At 47.1% G+C, this 19,740-nt stretch overlaps 1 pseudogene; it reads left to right on the top strand.

The window, feature by feature from the left end:
* The first annotated feature begins 3,240 nt into the window (after nt 1-3,240).
* The window catches only part of LOC144160588 (uncharacterized), a 157,760-nt pseudogene continuing 141,260 nt past the window's right edge, over nt 3,241-19,740 (top strand).

Here is a 19,740-nt window from a genome sequence, read left to right on the forward strand (position 1 = left end):
TGATAAACAAAGATATCCCATATCTGAGGATGCTGTAAGAAGGCGAGTGCGCAATTCGTTTGACCGTTGGGACTGGATAAAGGAACGAACATTATATAAAACGCCTGATACCCCCCAAAGCTTGTTACCAATGCACTTCATCTGGGTGTTCTACGTCATGTCGCTATCAAAATATACACCTAGGTACTTCACGCTTGTCGAGAAGGGAAGAGGGATTCAATGACAATCTTTACGCTTTGATTTATAGAGTCGAATCGGCGTACAAACAATTTTTTGTGAGGGTTATGGAAACACACACATTTTGTTTTTTTTTGTGTGTCAATACAAATACCTTTGTAGGAATACCAATCCATGACCGCAATTGCATCTGTTGGAAGGGAGTGAATTGCTGAACTCTAAAAAGAGTGCGTAGACAGAAGAACAGTGTTGTCTGCATACTGATACAGGCGACTCCTTTTTGTGACAGATCCCAAACCAGTGACGTACACGTTAAATAATGGCGATTAAATAGGCCCCTGCGGCACTCCTGATTGCAAAAAATGTTTGGAAATGGAGAAACCGTTTATCAGCACAATTTGAGCCCGGTTGTTGAAATAGTTTGTTAAAAGTTTAACAAAAGGACCCCGAAAACCTACAAGTTCAAGCTTTTTGAAGCAATAATGAATGAGAAACAGAGTCAAACGCTTGGCTGCCATCCAGGAAAAGAGCACAGGGTACCTTATTATTATCGAAGGCAGAATAAATATGATCACAGAACTCTTCTAAAAGCGTTGTAATATTCTTTCCTGCCCTAAATCCAAACTGGGAATCTGAAAGAAGTTTATTATTTTCGAGAAAACGATTCATTGTACTAAAAAGATGCTTTTCGAAAATATGTGCGTTACAAGGTAGGATAGCTAACGGTTTGTAATTCTCAATCGTTTTAAAGCTTCCTCCTTTTTGGAGAGGCTTGACCAGGGCAATCTTAAGCGCATCGCATAATGAATGAAACCATGTTCTATAAAAGAATTGAGCATTGAGATTATTACGTCGCATAATACGCTGAAGTTTCTCTGAAGTTCAATTACGCAAACACCATCTATACCTGCTGCTTTTTTACGCTTCAAACCTAATATTATTTCATGCTAGCCAGCGCAAGTTAAGGGAGGCAAGTATGCCGAAGCGACGTTGCTATTCAAGGAACGCAGCGCTGCACCGAGGGAAACCTGTGACCGATTTGGAGGTTTCGAGTAGTGGTTAATAAAGTCATGCACGGAGTGACCAACATTACGGAAGAGTTTTGAAATTGCTACATCGATCGAGAGTGATGTTTTCCGGCACAGTAACTGGTTAATGGTTGTCCAAGTTTTCTTGGGGCAGAATCGTTTCTCGTAGAAGTATTTGTTAAAGTACTAACGTTCACCGACCTCAACAGAGCTATAACTTTATTTCGTATAGATCTAAACAACCTCCTTAACTCGGGATTAGAAGAGCTCTTAGAGCGCGTCCAAAGTGCGTCCTTTACTTTTATAGCTTGCAAAATTTCATTTGTTATCCAAGGGCTGTTCATACTGCGCTTCGTTATTACACGGTATTTTGTGTCTTTTGTTTAGGTTGTTTCCATATTTTGAAAACACCTGATACATGTCTTGAATAGTAACCCTCTGTAAAAAAACTTCCCAATCAAAATCAGCTGTGGATTTATGAAATTTTACTTTGTCAAGGATAACCAGCTTCTGCGCAGTAAGATGTGTCCTGTTCGACTCCGGAAAGAAAAGATGACAACCGATGAAATAATTGTCGGCCAGTTTCTGCTTGATAACAGCGGCGGTGACTTCAGATATAGGCGATTTAATGTTCAGATGGTCAAGACATGATGTTACAAATTTGTCCCCGAGGTAGTCTTTCCTTGTGAATGCAGATATGGTAGATTGAATACCAAATTTTGCCAAAGTATTAAGATAATCGCACAAAATCGGTCTCGAGAACGACAAAGTGTCGAGATTGAAATCTCCGACAAAACAAAAAATAGAATTCACAGAAACTGATTGGGTAATACTTTCAAGTTCAGATAAAAAAAAACCTTGGCATTTTTATCCGGAGGTCTGCACACGGCTAAAAGCGTAATGTCGAGCGCAGCCGAAGCTCTTAGTGTACATTTATTTCTGTTAGCAATATTAAATCTAGGACACAACGTGAATTTTCCACAATCGTCAAAAATTCGTCCCAGTGCTGCCTGATACTACCAATGTGTACATGCAAAACGGAAAATGGGTGTCCACCGGTTTTAGTTGACAAACTGTAAAATTCGTCAACGTTAGTGCACTTAAAGAAAGAGCTATGCATATTTAAATAAGGCGCTCTAGATTGAGGCTACTGTAGATACGAAAGGCGGAGGAGGTTTCGGATTTATTCACGAAAATGTTTCCTTGCTTCACCCAGACATACTTCTAGTTCTTTTCCCTTCCTCTTTGCCGAGCTTCCCAAAAAAGCTTCTTGTTCCGGCTGGTCAAGTTGCCGTTAAGAAAAATCAAGGGAATAACATCTTGGTTGCCAAGTGATCAGCTTTTTTTGCGGCAAGACATCTATTTTTTTTATCGCTAACGATACGGAACGAACAAGAACCGTCCGAATGACGTTACGCTTCGCCGGGAGCCGGTGGATAGCTTCGACATCATCGTCGCAGGGTTCAATTTTCAGCTTACCAGCCAAGTCACAAATGACCACAGGCAGGTCCTTGGCAGGACGCATGGGCAAACCTTGAATCTCAAGATTGCACGGTCTGCTGTATTGCTCCACGTGCCCGCGTGTAACGGTTGCTGAGCAGAAACGTAATGGGCGTAATGTGTAAACTGTGACACGAACGAGGAGCGCATTAAATTCGCATGGAAACCCCACTTTACGTGTTTACGATTGTTTGAAATAACGGTTCCAGCGCCCAAACCGCGGCTCCAGTTTCTTTTGCACAGTGTTTTTCCAACGACCAAAAGAAGGATTCGCTTTTTCGTTTAAATAATTACGGCAGGGGAAATGTCTAGGCGGGCGCTGCGAGGAGTTACGGCTGGGGCCACGCAGGAATCATCCTACCCAGGCAAAACTTGCATTGAACGACCCGTAACATCGAGCGGAACAACTGGATACCGAAGTCGTCCAGGTGGGCTCATTTTCTACAAATTTAAAGCTGTTTTTTGACCGACCACGTGGGAGCCACCGCGGCGACGCCGACACCCGGCCGGGCGAAATCGGCCTTCCTAGGACAACATGGCTACTTCCGCGCTCCAATCACGCGGTTACGACCTTGAGACGATGGCGAGGACCTAGGTCTCCACCACCGGTGACCAAAATTTGAAGGATTTTCCGAAAATTTGGAATCAAGCTTTACTGCAAGCGGCTGAACGACGCTCCCAGGACTAAGGCAAGATGACGGCGTCCGACGTCGCACCGGCCATCGGCTCGTCGGTCGGAAAAGTGAACGCTCCCGCGACACGTGCCACGGGAAAAAGGGAAAGCTTTCCACGAAGTGGAAGCGGCGCTAAATGCCCAAACCCGCTCCCGAAGACTAGGTTATAGTCATCAAGCCCAGGCAGCGTGTTTCTCTTCACGATGCGTTCACGGAAACCGGCTACGGCACCACCATCTCGGCGTACCCCGGGCCGGAATGAGACTGCGACATCTCCGTTCTGCCATCACGAGACCAAAACATCATAATCGTGCATACCCCGGACATCGAGGCGCCCGACCGGCTCATCGCGCACTTTGCTGTAAATACCGAGAAGGGATCGGTCCCGCTCCATGGATACCTTAGGCAAGACGGCGTAAACACGTGCTGCGGAGTGACCATGGTCCGTAACACGGATACCTCAGAAACTCTTCAACATCGAGTGTGCTGGCGTGCCGGTATCATCATGGAAATCCGAAAATTCGGATCATCAAACAAGGCACGTATCACCTTCGCGGGTAAGTAGAAGCCCCGTTACGTGCATTATAACAACATGGTCGTCTCTGAGCAAACTATTACAAAACTATCCCGGCCTGCATCCAGTGTAGGCTTGTCGGGCATCGAGCGGATGCATGCCCAAACCTGCAGCCGAACACGTGTGGATTCTGAGGACTGCAAGCTCCGCTAGTGGAGGGGGTGCGGCCCCTCACAACTGTGTTCCCCGGTGTTTTGTGTGTGGTGGCACCGATGTCTCCAACTCTCGCGACTGTGTGGCAAAATTCCGCAAACCCAAGATAGCCGCCCAACCGGGCGGGAAAAAAATAACGCCCAAGAAAAAAAGCCGCCATCTGGGGCCACCACATGACCAGCCTTGCTGGGGAACCTCTAACATCGAAAAACCGCCTACTGGAGGTTATGGAAAGCGTCTGTCGACGGCGTCGCTACCACACGGCGGCCTGGAGAAACGAATGGCGGAGACGCGTGGGGTGACCAGGCCCTGGGTGAAAGCCGTCAAAAACGGACGCCAGGTGAGCGGGTCGGGTGGGGCTGCTTCATCCTGCTCCCTTCTTATTCCCCTCCCAAGGGCGCCGAGCGCCGAGCAAGGTCAAATAGCAGCACTCAGGGTCCAAAACGAGATGCGGCTGAAGAAAAATATTGAATTGGAATCCAAAATCAACCAGTCTCCTTCTCCCACCTCCCCTCCCGCGGCTGAGGATATGGAAAGTGAGCTCGTGGAGCCGAAAGTGGCAACAAGCGCGGAGGTTGCATTCGAGCCCCGTTTTTTCGATCAGTTCCGGGACATAGACGCTCGATTCGCGCCATGGCAAACCAAATCTCACTGATGGTCCACACCATCTCCAAATTGCAAGAGACAATCCCCGCGATGACTGTCCACCCTCTGTTCCGCCCCTCGTGCACAACCGGCGGTCCCTATAAGGACGTATCCGGCCGCCTTGTCAAAAGTTCTAGACGACTCACAGAGGGAGATGATGACAACAGCTGCTCGCTCTCCGGTATAGAAGACGCCCCCCTCACCGCAAGTGCCTGCTCCGGAGCAGCGTCGATACAATCCTGCCTCTACCTAACTGACCACGGGGAGCAGCCCTAAGATCAGGCGCTCCAGGTTTGACTACCAAATTTGACCACCCCTGTTCAAATTGTCCAGTGGAACTGTCGAGGCTTCCGCTACCCCGCAAAGCGGGTGAATCTCCGACTTTTCATTTCAACTCTCGACTCGCTTCCGGTGGTGATTGTCCTCCAGGAGCCAGGGAGTGCCACCACCCTTACAAACTACATCACCTTCCAACAGAGTCCTCTACCTGCGTATGTGTGCATAAAAATTATACGGCTACATTAGTCTACTGTGAACTTCAAACTGAATATTCGTATGTGATGGTGTCAATTCTTCCGTTCAAGAATCAAAATGTACCGCCTCACATACTCAACGTCTACTGTTCCCCCCGACAAAAAATGTAACGTTAGCAGCACTCTTTATCCGCGCTCCAAAGGCTGCGGGGAGGGAGCCCCTGGTGATTGTGTGATTTCAACGCCCACAGCACTCTCTGGGGGTACGTGAATGAGAAGAAACGGGGACGCAAGCTAGCGGAACTCACGTCCACGCTGGGCCTGACTCACCACACGGTCCCTGCATATCCAACGTGGGTGGGTAACTCCGTGACTCGGGATACGTGTCCGAATCTTACCTTTACCAAAAATACCACACACGCAGAATGGGCCAACACCGAGGAAACCCTCGGTAGTGACCACTGCCTTATCAATAGCACCGTAAGGACTAAACCATTGGCATGGCCCCACGCAGAAGCTCGGCTCTCCGACTGGAATAAGTTGCGGCAAAGTTACATCAATTGGGCCTCTATTCACGAACAAGGATACCACGCATGGGCACAAGGATTGGTTACACACCTTCGTTTGGTGGAAACTAAAATTCAACTCTCGGAGGCAACGCCAGAGGTGGACAACCACCTTCTGCATATCTGGGAGGTGCGGCACAGCCTCTGCCGCATATGGCGCCGCCAAAAACATAACAGAAAGCTTAACATTTCTATCGCAGAGCTCATCCAGTGAGCGGCAGAGTACGCGGCCCAACTCGCCGGCTCGAACTAGGTGGACCGCTGTAACACGGCGGCCAGACAAATGTCTAGCCGGAGCACGTGGCGTCTCTTCTGCACCCCAATTGACCCGACTCAAACTTGCGGTGAGACACAAAAACATCTACGAGCTATTTATAGCTTCGATGGAGATACCTAAAAATTAGCGTGAAAGCTACGCGACCAGTATATTTGCACTCAGCAGGACCCCTGAGCGCCCGCGTATTCGTATGCAGGTCCAGAGAACGCGGAGCTGGATCAGCTGTTCCAGCTGCATGACCTGAAGGCGGCCCTAGCTAAAATGAAACGAGCAACGGCACCGCGCCGAGACAAGATAACTTTGAAACTGCTTGCCAATCTTCACGACCCTGCCTATGAGACCCTCCTCGCTTTCATCAACTCGATCTGGCTTGGTAAGGCAACCCTCCCAATCGAATGGAAGACCGCCCTCGTAACTTTAATTCCGAAAGACAGCAAAGCCATAAACACAGATAACCTCCACCCCATCTCCCTCACGTCTCGTGCGGGAAAGCTGATAGGGACCATGGTGCGGGACAGGCTGTCTCTGTTTCTGGAAAACCAAAATGCATTCGCAGACACCCTGTTCTGTTTCCGCCCGCACCGGTCCGCGCAGGATCTTCTGCTTCAACTTGACCAAGAAATTCTCAACCCTGTCGAATACCCCTTCAACGATAAGGCAATGCTCACCCTAGACTTGAAGGGGTCTTTCGACAACGTAAAACACGAAATTATCCTGCAACACCTTTCCCAGAGCGACTGTGGACATAACACCTTTTGGTATATCAAGAAATTTCTCTCGGATCGTCAATCTTTCATACGAATACAAGACAAAGAACACGGTACCTATATACTGGGAACGAGGGGAACCCCACAAGGCGCGGTCCTCTCGCCGTTACTTTTCAATCTGGCTGTGATGAAACTTCCGGCTCAGCGGTCGAAGGTCGAAGGCGTCCAGCATGCGCTATACGCCAACGACATTACCATCCGGGCCAAACACGCATCGATTGGAGACATTGCGGCAAACCTGCAGCAAGCGGTGGAAATTGTGAACGCCTACGCCCGCCGCTAGGGCTTTCAATGCTCCCCGTCCAAATCCGCATTCGAGAACATTTGCCCATCGCCTAAGTGCACCACCACAACGGACGTCTCCCTGTCCGGCCGCCCGATACCCGAACACGTGGAGATTAGAGTAGTTTGCCTCTTTATCCACAAACATCGACGGGTAGATACAACAAAAGCCAAACGGCGTAAGGTGGGGGAACAGGTGGGCCGGATAGTCCGCCGGGTTTCCAACCAACGCGGGGGATTACGGTGCAAAGGTTCCTTGCGGCTGGTGCCTGCATTCGTTATCAGTCGAGTCCTCTACTCGACTCCTTACCTGCACCTGCGCACGTTTGACGAGAACGCCATCGAAGTGATTCTCAGAAAGATGTACAAGCGTGCCCTCGACCTCCCGATAAACACGTCAAACCACCGCCTCAAGGGCCTGGGGATGGTAAACACTTTCACGGAGCTCCGGGAGGCACACTTGACTAATCAATATACAAAACTTTCAAAGACGCCGTCGGGACGCCGTCTATTAGCCCGACTACACATCCACCACACAACACTAACGGAAGAGCGTGTACGCATCCCCGAAGTCTGGAGATACGCCCTGCACGTGCGCCCTCTTCGGGCGAACATGACACGTTAGGACCACAGTGGCAGCCGCCTGGGGTGGGCGGAGGCACCCGCCCGGCACTATGGGAACAAGCACGGAATCTTTTACGTGGACGCCTGCGGCCCTCACCATGGGGGGTGGTACACGGCCGCAGACGTCCACCAAAACGTCGGGGTAAATTGCCTAACATTCAGAGCTCAACACATGACACAGCGGAGGAAGTCACCATCGCGCTAGCATCCGCAGACCAGGAGTCGCGAGTCATCATCACCGATTCGAGAGGGGCCTGCAGAAACATTGAACAGGGGTACATTCCTCACTTTGCTTGTCGCATCCTTCAAAACAGCGACTATTTCGGTGCCCCGGCGTGTCGAACCATCGTATGGGCTCCTGCTCACATGGGCCTCGAAGGCAACGAAACGGCAGACGCCACAGCCCGCGCTCACTCTCCGGGCAACGTCTTCAGACCCTTCCGAAATAGATCCCGAACCCAAACCGGCCGTAACATTTTGAGAAAAAACTGAATTATACCTATTCGGGCACGCAATTTGTCCTAAGCCCTGTAAGAGCCTTACGAAGCCAGATGAACGCACCCTCCTCCGTCTTTACACCAAAACACTGCTGTGCCCGGCAGTTTTAAAACACTTTGATCCTGCCTATAGAGGACAATGCCCGTACTGTGCGGAGAAGTTTTCAGACTTCTTCCAAAGGGTGTGGGTATTCCAATCAACTCCGAACTTCGCCCCAAAACCCAATCCCACCCCGGAGGACTGGGAAGCAGCCGACTCCGGCTGCTCCGGCTGCTCCGACTTAGTGAGCCAGAAGGCCCTGGTCGACCGAGCCCGAGCCGCGCCGATCGCCAATGGGCTTTTGTAATGAGGAGCCCACCTAGTGATTGTGAGAGGTAGCGCCGTCCGGGCCACCTCAAACAGCTTACCTGTATGTATCAGCATTAAAGTTTTTCAGGCAGACAGAGTAAATGCCTAAGTAGATAATTTTGACAACTTCAACCCTGTAGGGAGCCCGGCTGGGTTTTGTAGCCGTGGGAAACGAAAACGCAGTCAAGTGGTTGCAGAGAGAGCTGGGTGCAAAATCTGTGGAGACAGGCTGACGTCTGATGCTTGCAAGCTGTGAAGAAACACCGAAAGTTGGGCGAGTAGGTATATTAGTTTGAAAGGAACACACACACACAAAGCGCTTGTGTTGTACATCCCTCCGTCTTTCGTCCCATTTTTTGCTCGCTGTGTGTATCTTTCAAGAAGCTATGAAGCGTCGTAATGAGCCTTGCTGGTGAAATATTTCAGCATAGGAATAAGTCATGGTGTTCTGTCTGTAGATTGCAACTAGGAGGGGGTAATTGAATATTTGGATACCCACGCCAATAGCAAATTTGATCGATGTGGCCGGACATACAGCTCTAGCAAGCTCAGCGGCCGCACAGTACGTGTCTGAGTGGGAGTGACGTCGCCACGTTGTCGGCGGTATCAAGAACGTATTGGACAGCGGATTTCGTCGTACCCAAATTTGGATATGAAATACTGTGGGGCTAAAAGCAGCAAGCACTTTAAAATCACAGGGAGACCCCTGCAAGATTCTTAATTAATAGGTAACCAAGGTCCACGACGGAGGAGACTCAGAAGAAGCTGCTTGATGAATGGCGTTCTTGCAGTTTACTACAAATGCATCGGCGTAAAGACGCTACGAGGGTGGTTCACAGCTCGCCTTGCAAACTGCTGCTCTCGCGGCCCCTGATGTTTTACCCAATAACCCAAAGTATGGTCTTCAGTAGCGCTGTGCACATAAACTCGAAAGGCTGCAAAATGTCTGTGTAATGCGCCGATTTTTATAGCCTCAAACGTACGCCAGTGCCGCACCACGCAGCAGCTGACTCTGTCTTGCTTGGCGTGCAGAAACATGAAGACGCCTTCGGGAAGGTTTTATGCAGGTGTCACATTGTGTCGACGTGGGACACTGACGTAGGAAAAGCTGACAAATTCAAACTTCTTCACTATTCCTAGCGCGTTTAGCTTGTGATATACGCTCAATGAGCGCGAGTTCTTTATGCATTTTCTGGAATTTCAGTAGCTGTGGCCCTTCATGTTTTGTTCCTAAAGTATTCTCAGGTAGCAAGAGCTGTCTGGTTATTCTCCAACCAGAGGAATGTTGTGCAGTCAGGAAGAAATAAACATTGGCAAACTGCGCCAACTGATTTTGAAGTTTACGCTTGCTCTCTAGGTTGGGATTTTTTAGCCAGTCTTGCATGTCTGTTTGGGCTTAGTCGATAGCATGGGTGGTACACGAGAGTGAGTCCACGCGCGGGTGAATCTGCTGCAGGAACCTGCTCCGTTTCAGTGCTATTCTCTCGAGGCGCGAGATCTTGAGAAGCCTTGTTGAGTGGCTTGAAAAGAAGTAAGGCAATACTTCCTAAGTCGAGGCGTAGTTCATTTTATAACCAGTCTGGACATGCCCAGCACGCTTACCCTGATGTTAAGGATGTAAATGATGGGATTTCTTTATTCGGAATAATAGGGGAAGTCCGGAGATGAGGAAGTCAGGCCTAAACTTGACTAGAGTTACCAGCGTGCTTCCACTTCCTCTTGTACTACCACTGTCTAGGTGATTCCAATATATCTCTGCTTTGCGTGTATGCTACGCCGAATGTGTTCCGCCCCAAATGGTTTACTGAAACTTGAGTTTTGCCTGTGTTCAAGCAGTTCACTTTGTAAAACCACGGGATAAAGTCAGCTTTTTTTATTTACTTCAAAAAGGTTCTCATAATTTAACGTGATGTTAGATAGACAGCGGAAGGAAGCCAAGGTGGTGGAAGGCTGGTTAGACCTAAGATGGGGAAACAGTATGAGAAAACAAACGCAGAATTTTGAACACCATTGAGTCCTCAAAAATGGGTATAATACGAGTTGCACAAAGAAACTAAACAATATGTAACATGGGTTTGGAGGAACCAGCAATATAACTATAATAAATGAGGCAGTTGAAAAATGAAGTGGTTACAGTTAGGACGGGAATCACTAAAGGGGTGTTGTTTTCTCTCCTATGTATTCTACCAGGAGGTGTTGTACACCTAGAGAATCTCAGGGTGGTTGGTAGCTTACTTGGCTGTCACATGTGCTATATCTGTGTCAGAAGCTACTTTGACGCCTTATCGTCAGAATAGTGAAAATTTAGTGGTCTTGCCTCAGGTACGGTGGTCAGCGTTATATATTAGAATAGTAGCTGCCGCAAGATTTGACTTTGAGAGATACTCTGCTTTGATCTTCCGAGTGAGACATAAGGCAGGCAAATTTCACAACCACGATTCGGTTGCCTAGGTTCTTTTTTTAGGTAAAAGGTGCCGCACTAGCTACACAAGGCAATTCAAGTTTTCTTGTGGCTCGTGGTTTTCTGGCAAATATCAGCAGAGAAATCTCGCTGAGCATTGAAGTTGCGCATGCACTCACACCAAAATTTCTTTTCTCGCCGCGCTGCCGCGGGGTCATTGCTCCCACGTGTCCGAGAAATGATACGATGGCACAAATGTTGTTTTGATACCCGTCACCTCGACTCCTGATTGAACGCGTAAGTGCGTGAATTTGGAAACGCATGGCTGGATGATTAGCCCAGTCGCTAGCTGCGACGATTTGTGCAGTTTTGCTGGTGGGAAGGGAATGATTACCAAAATCAAATAATTCAAAAGTCCGCCAAGCAATATCGGCCACCAACTTCTTAATTAGCGGCCCACAAGGCGAACAGGGGCCTCCCAATTGAGTTGATATCTGTTGAGCAAGCGATACTGCCGCTGCTACCTCCACTGCTCCTCGAGGTAACGATGACACCACGAGGAAGTCTTAACCAAGTCTCGAAGAGTATTCACAAAAAAAATCGCGCCAATCCACCCCATGATTGTGGTTGGAAAGCAAAACTGTAAACGGCACCCATAACGATTACCCATGTGACGTCACTTAAATTCACTCACATCGCTCCACAAATAGCAAAACCAGAGAGAAGCGAAATGCACTGAACCACACTATTACCTCAAAGAGATATTCTTGGTAAGGTTAAATCAATGCATGATGCATGAACGATGGTTGGTTGAGATGTACTGGTGTAGTAAAAGAGTGGAAACTCTTTTTTATAAAATAAAAGGAACCTCAAACCCGGTGTTAGACGATATCACTTCTCCATCTCTGCCGCCGTGTATGGAGGCGTCGAGATCGGTTGCACAGACGGAGGAGGAGGAAGAGGAAATACTTCTATTCAGGTTTCTGAATGGTGCTGAGTGCCGCCGAGGACAGTGGTTTCTTCTTCACTCGATCCCATAGGCAGTCTGCGCCACCTGTACTCCGTCTACCATCTGAATCTGGGTAGGTAGAGAAGGCCTGGACAGCAGAATCTCCCATTGCTCTTGTTGTGTAGTTGACGGAAAGAGAGGAGGGTGCTCACGGATAAAGTCGCACACCCCGATGACGGGGCGGAGTGTTCCTACTTCTGAGCAAAATTTACATTCAGCGTCGTAGCGATTCGGATACATTAAGTGAAGACGCGTAGGCTGTGGGATGGAGCCCGGATTGTATGAGCCGTAGGGTAGTTTGTTGTTTCCCGGAAAGGTCATGGTATGGCGAAGGTACGGTCTATCTCACAAGGCGATAATGCTGTGTTATCTCCCTGAACGTGACAAGCGGGTGACTGTCCTCGTGCAGCTCCACAGCACAGGAAGTAAATGCGCAGGCTTGTTGGGTGGGCGTATTTGTTGCCCTCCATTGACCCGTGAGTGGGGTGTCCAGATGAGCTGATTGGAACCGTTTGAGAAGTGGTTTTTTAGCACGTGCAGTGCAGGTCAGGACACCGAACCCTACTGGTAATTACAGTAGGCTTGCTGGGAATCGATGACTACCCTCCAAACCCCGGGTTCAGCGAGAGCCAAGATGATGGCTGCCTCTTCTGCTGCCGTCATGTCTTGGGTCCTAAGCCAGGTACACGCAAGGAGGTTGGTTTTGGAGGTAGCCACAATGATGGCGTACTGCTGCCCTCGATGTTTGGAGGCAACTGCGTGATCCCTACCGAGGGTGGTGTTTAGTGCTTGAGCCCGTGCTTTTCGATGACCCTGGTCATGTGTGGGGTTCATATTTCTCAACAAAGGGAGCACCTTTAGTTTTAGTCGCCAAGAGTCTGGGAGTACGTTAAGCGGAGTGGCACTCTGGGCTGCGCAGCTCATCTGGTGAAGCATGTGGTTACCCACTGCAGTTCTGAGTCGGACCTTCTGGTTAGAAAGATGGCCTTCTATCAGCTCTTCCACAGTGTTGTGGAGACCCGTGCTAAGTAGCCTCATTGTGGACGCACTCATGAGAAGACCAATGGCCTGCTCGACCGCCTTTTTAATCACTATATAAAGCATCTCTACATCTTCCTTGTCCAGAAGACGTAAGTAACTCTCGAGAGGACAAAAGCTTCAATTAATCGAAAGGTACCGGATTCCTTTAGGCCTCCCTTCTTGGTGGCAACTCGCCTGATCGCGTGTGTGATTTGAATAATGGTGTTTTTGAGGCGCTGGAAGGAGACGTCACTCTTGGTTAGCCTCGAGATGTAGGCCGAGGATCTTGATGATGGGGTTTGGTGTGATGGCCTGGCCATCAAGGAGTATTTGAATATATTCCTTGGTTTGGCGCGAGGGCGGTCGACAAGGAGCTGTCATTGTTTACGTGCACACTGGAGGCCACAGGCTTTAGCACATTGGCCTACTAGAAGTGAGATCCCATGCATTGGTGTGAGCTTCCTTTAATTTTTGTAACTTTTACAACATGACCAAGGTGCGCACAGGGCCGCTAGACGGGCGTGAGTGGTCGCGTGACGCTTTCACGTGGCATTCAGCGAGAACACAAGGCGTAAACCTGTCGATGTGCTTTGTGAGTACACCAGCTGTCTTCCCAGTCTTCGCGTGGGCTCGTAGCTAAATCGGTAAGACAACAGGCTCTCGCTTTGTTGGTTTATTAGTTCCAGGTTCGATTCCTAGCAGTGCCAGTAAATTCTTTTATTTGTTCGCGGGATTTTTCTGGTGACACCAACGGTCGCGAAAGAACCCTTGGGGGGTAGAGATAAGAAGCTTTGCTTTAAAACGTGTCCGGCTCCCCGAGGATAAGCACGCATAATCTTAGGCCGCCCAATACTAAACCAGACGGGGCCTCTACCTTCGCTTTATGCGCGGAGTATCTTAGGATCTCACAATGTCGGTCCGCGTCCGTGCGCATAGCATCTACAATGGCAAAAAATCACACAGGCACCGGCAGGATTCGAGGCTGTGTCTGGTAGACCAGACTAAGTTAGTGTCAGTCGTGTTACCCACTGAGCTATGAACGTGAGTTGGTACCCGATAGCCAAACGGCTTCCTCTCTCCCATGTAAACGTGCGGAGTACATTAGGGCCTCCAAATGTCCGTCAGTGTCCATCTGTGTGCACACCACCATCAACCAATTTGGGCAATATTAAAAGAGCAACTTACGGCTCAAATCGAATGGCGGTCGGTGCGCAAACCGGATGTCACTTAAAAATTGGGTCATTTCGAGACCCCGTACTCCGCACCCTCGGCATCTTCCACGGAGGTTGCCATTTTTCCCCAAACGTTGCTACACTAGTGCGAAGCATTTCAGTGCCTTGGATTTGATGCGGACGTGATACACAAGTACACTTTGCTGGATGAAACCTGAAACCGTTGCTATCTCCTCAGGCCCTACCCAAACATGCTACACACTGGTCTAGGAGACACCGTGTACAGATGTGAGTGCATCGCGTGTGCGTAGCCTCTCCGTAAACTGTCCAAGGCGACTACCAGGTTTCTGTTCCGTGTGCGTGTAGGGTGTGGTCCCAAGAGTGATTTTATCACATGAAGTTTGTTGTCTGTCTGTTTACCTTAGTGTGTTTTTGCATAATTTCCAAAAGGCTTGACTGATGTGGAGATGAGGTCCGTCTACCATACTGTGTTCATTTCCTGTGCATTTGTAAGTGCGGCAAGTAGGAGGCGTTGATTCGCAGCCTCATTACAAGCTATCGCAGAGTGGTCAGAGACCCAGCTTATGGGCAGTTCATGTATTCATGCTTAAACAGACGTAATGTTTTTCAAGAGAAAAGTGACTAACTAGTTTTTGCAAGTTGTTTGACACCACAACGTCCGCTCAAAACTCACAGAAGTGGTGTAGATAATGGTTTGTCGGGTGTCACATTGAAGGATATAACTTATCATAAGGAGTATACCATAAGTTTCCGCTGTAAAGATACCGGTATTCCCATTTATTTATGTACACACATGTACATTGGGTGCGGGGCAGCACAGGACACAGAGGCAGCAGTTTTTGATAAGTCATTGTAAAATTGGGCACACTTTTGCTTCAGTTGGAAAGAAAAGAAGTGCTTCAGGAGCGCATATCTTCGGACTCATTTTTTTGCTATATATGTAAGTTACATCACATGATACACGGCGATTATGGAATGGTGCTGTAAAGTCTGTTACGGGAGATTTGATGGTGTCGAAAACGGAGGAAGCAACCTCCGACTGTTCCTCTGTTACTCTGTGAGAGAAGGTAGCAGAAACGGATCGACGATGAAGCAGGAGTTGGGACATGTATGTATTGCAAGAATCTAGCTTAAAAGCATGCTAATGTAATCAGATTTCAAAAGCATAAAGCAGAACTTTGTATGGTCGCTTATGTGCTAGGTTCTCTTCTTCCAATCGACATACAGGCTTTCGGCTGGGCAAGTGCGGAAGGCACCACATGCCAGGCGGAGCCCGAGATGAAAGTGTTTCCACCATTTCGATAAAGTGTTTACTTGCTTACCCACAGACAACACTGCCATTTCCTAATAGTGATATTAATAAGCCAGTAAACACACTTAAAAAAGGGTGCTCTTCAGTACCATAAGAAGTGTGTAAGGGAACCTTTAGTATTGTCATAGCCTCTAAGCAGCATGCTTAAGTTTGATTTTTGGGACGAATATGAGCTTTCCGCCAAGCACTGTACCTGGAAACTTGCGTCTGTTTTTCGTTGAATGGGAGGCATCATTGAGTTTGATGTCTGAATCTGGCAGAATGCGACGTCTCTTGTTAAAGGAAACACAAGTACACTTTGCTGGATGAAATTTAAAAACGTTGCTATCTGCTCAACCAGCCAGCTTGGTAACAGCAAGCTGGACTTCGCATTTGCAGACCGACCGAATAAATGATTCGAATTATAGTTTAACGTGGTCTACATAAATTGCACAGGGAATTCATAGTCGCAATACCTCCTTAAGGCAATTCATTTTCGGTATAAAAATAGTGTAGCGAATGCTACATTGTGTGGCATGCTATGTATTGCACATAAACTCTAGACAGTAAAGTCCAAAGTTCTCCGCGGAAGCTTCTCTAAGGCATGTAACTGGAAAGCGTGCTTATTAAATTACTCGACATACGAAATACCTCCAGGGTGTTGATAATTCCGCACCGAAATGTCGTATGCTACGCTTTTTCTATATCTAAGAATACCGTGATACAGCACAACTTGTAGAGGAAATCATCTTTGATTTATGACTCCAATACAACAGCTTCAAAGTTGGTGGATCTCCACGTCCCGAAGACTGCCTGGCATTCCTCGCCAAGAGCGTTGTATTTTAAGCAGTACACGAGTCTCGTGTTAATCATCTTCTTGATGAGCTTACAAAGGGAGCTTGTGAGGGCGATGGGTCAATAGTTGGGGGCGCAGGATATATCTTTCCCCTCCTTTAAGACTAACGCTACGATGTCTTCTCTCCGAGACTTTGGAATTGGACCGAAAAGCCATACTTAGTTGTAGAAGTGTAGCAGTGTTTCAACTGTGCTTGTAAATAGGTGTTTTACATTGTCTCTGTAATGCTGTCTTCACCTACAGCTGAAGGATTACAAGTGCCAATATCTACAGGCAATGACATTGAAAGGCGGAGTTATACGAGGTCTTCGACCCATTATTATAGCTCAAAGAATGCTTTTCATAGCATGTTCTTGGTTTCTTGAAAGTGTTTGTGTAGTGTGATAACTGGACACGTGTTGGAAGTGTTGTGCGAGTGTTGTAGCCAGGTCTTCAATTGTCTTTCCATTTGTGTAAACAATGGGCAGGCTCTGTGTTTTCTGTTGTTTGAGTTTACGTATACGTGACCAAACCTTGGGTGTGTCTGAGTAGGAGTGTCACGTAAATTAGCCGGGCTAACCGGATGCAGAAACAAAAGATGTTTAATATGGAAGGACAAATTATGCGCACGACCCCACACATCAAACCGCTCCTCACGGCGGTAACGTTAAAACGTTCAGGACGCAAGCAGAATATACAGTTAGCTATCACTCACTTTCTAATTAATGTCCGTTTCTGGTTGTAACTGTAATCCGTAGGGGCCGGTTGTTGACTACCACTTTAGAAGCTTGCGGGACACGCTGCCTGAGACCACGGTGCGTAGCTACAGGTGCCGTTGGAAACTCGTTTCGGGTGCGCAGCTCAAGCGTTCAAGCCAGGGAGTCCCGCTCGTGCTCGTTTTCGAAGCAACCAAGGGTGGGTTAGCGCGCTCAGGATCGTTTTTAGAGCTCAGGAGGCCGGGTGCGGCGCCTTTTCAGGGTCAGTGCCTAGAGCTTCAGCGCGTCTCCTTCACTTGCTCTCCTCGCTCCACGTACCTGCCCCTTCCTCTTGCACTTCTTCCAGTCCCCTCCATGGAAGGGGGAGCGGGGGGTGGGGTATTGCCTATAACATCCCCCGGGTCTCCTTTTTGCTCCTCTTATGTTATTTATTTATTTATTTATTTATTTTTCTCGTGTGTTTATTAATTTAATATTTTGGGTATTTATCTTAATACCCTCATTGCACACTGGGCACCTTAAGGGAAATGGTACAAAAATACGTTAATAAATGCCGAAAAGTACGGAAACATCTGCGATGAATTGCAAGCTAAAGGTGGCACGAATATACAACCCAGTTGTGTAAGAACACTAAAAAACGTTCACGGAACATTCATTTGCACTTGTAAAACGTAGCACTTTGGCACCAACCAAAATTGACTTCATTAAACAAACCTAAAAAATACACAATATCTCAAACAAAAAACCAGGCAAAAAATTTGATACTTAGCGGTGCGTGTAGAAGAATTCAGTTGCTTCTTTAACTGTTCACCTTTGGTTACAAGCATCAAGGAAGACGGCATCTGGTTCCACTCCGCTGATGTTTCAGGGATGAATGAAATGAAGTAGGAAGCAGTACGTCATTGAGGCACGCCAGCTTTTCGCAAATAATCTATGGAGAATGAGATATACCTTGGTGGCGCGAATAATGCGTTCTTAATGAACCGTGAAGCTTATATATTATAGATAAAAGGCACATGTGCTAAATCTTTCTGCGCAAAGAAAGGGCGGAAGTGATAAGGAGTTTTTCATGAGCGTTACGCTTGAATAGCGGTCGTGATTGCAAATAATAAAACGAGCTGCACAGTTTTGAACTGCTTCAAGAGTGTCAATGAGTGATTTAAAAAAAATGCTCCCTTACTGAAGCAGCGCATTCTAGTTTGATACGGATTAGTTACGTATAGAAAAGAAATTATTGGAAGCAGAAGTTCTGGAAAATTTTCTTTTGATGTACCCATGCCGTAAGCGCTAGCCGCGAAAGCAGTGACGTGCATCCTCCATGATAAGTGTGATGTGAGAATAAGACCAATATATATATATATATATATATATATATATATATATATATATATATATATATATATATATATATATATATATATATATATATATATATATATATATTTATATATATATATATATATATATATATATATATATATATATATATATATATATATATATACGACGTTGCGCCTCGTATAAGGAAATTGTTAATACTATAGAAAGAACGGCGTTAAAACCGCATTACTTTAAATTTACGCAAATTTATGGCCTGTTGTCACTGCGAGCACCAGATAGACACTGCGTTAAGGTATTTCTGCAGCAACAAAAAATAATTAGGACCTTTTCTTTTATGGTGTAGTACACAATCATCCACAAAAAGTTTTATAGGAGAAGCTGGATTTGTACGCACATCATTAATAAAAATAAGAAAGGCTAACGGGGCAAGCACAGAGCGTTCAGGAGCACCGGAGGTAACACGAACTGTTGAAGAGTTATGCCTTTAGTACGTACATTATGAAAACGATTAGTCAAGAAACACTCAATCCACGTCAATACATTAGAGTCAATATTACGACAACGCAATTTTTTTAAAAGCAGTTCGTGAGACGCTGTATCGAATGTCTAGCAAAATCCAATTGTATACAATCAACTTTAGAAGCCCCATCAAGCACACAATGGATGTCCTTTTGTAAATATTACGAGCTGAGTTTCGCAGGAAAACCCTTTTCGTCAACCATGTTCAACAGGAGTGAAAAAACCAAATGGTTCGAGAAAGTTTGCTCGGTGTGAAATATGACGTGTCCCATGATCTTACAGCAGATGCTGGTTAATGAAATTGGGCGGCAATTGCCTAATGAATGGAGGCCACTAGAGTAATGGAGTGGAACCACCTTGCCGATCTTCCAGTCGTCAGGCCGATTTACGTTTTCCGGTGGTTGGATAAATATTTTAGTTAATATATTCGCTGAATATGCCTTTGTGTTTTCAAGAATTTAAGCTGTAATATTGTTCGACCACTCGAAGAGGATAATTTTAGACCAGCAATAATGTGTGTAACGTTCCCCTTCATTGGGTCGAGTTCACTAAGTAATGAAACAACATTCCGGTTCTAGTCCTTTCACCTCCTCTTTTCCTCCTCTTCTTGCTGCTGCCCGCCTCCTCTTCGACCTTTTCCTCATCCTCTTACACAGGCCGCCCCTCTGTTGTCAACCCTCATGGGGTGATACGGCACTACGTTGCATATGGACGCAGCTTCCACGATGGTATTATGTCCAAAGTGGAATATGTACTTCAAAATTCCTTGTTTGCGAGCAGTCTTCACAACCATGTAGGGCCCTGAGAAAGGAGCCTTTGAACCCTGCAA

This window comes from Haemaphysalis longicornis, unplaced genomic scaffold (assembly GCF_048455015.1).
Source record: "Haemaphysalis longicornis isolate Haplotype H1 unplaced genomic scaffold, Haemaphysalis longicornis Haplotype H1 scaffold_11, whole genome shotgun sequence".
Classification (NCBI taxonomy): domain Eukaryota; kingdom Metazoa; phylum Arthropoda; class Arachnida; order Ixodida; family Ixodidae; genus Haemaphysalis; species Haemaphysalis longicornis.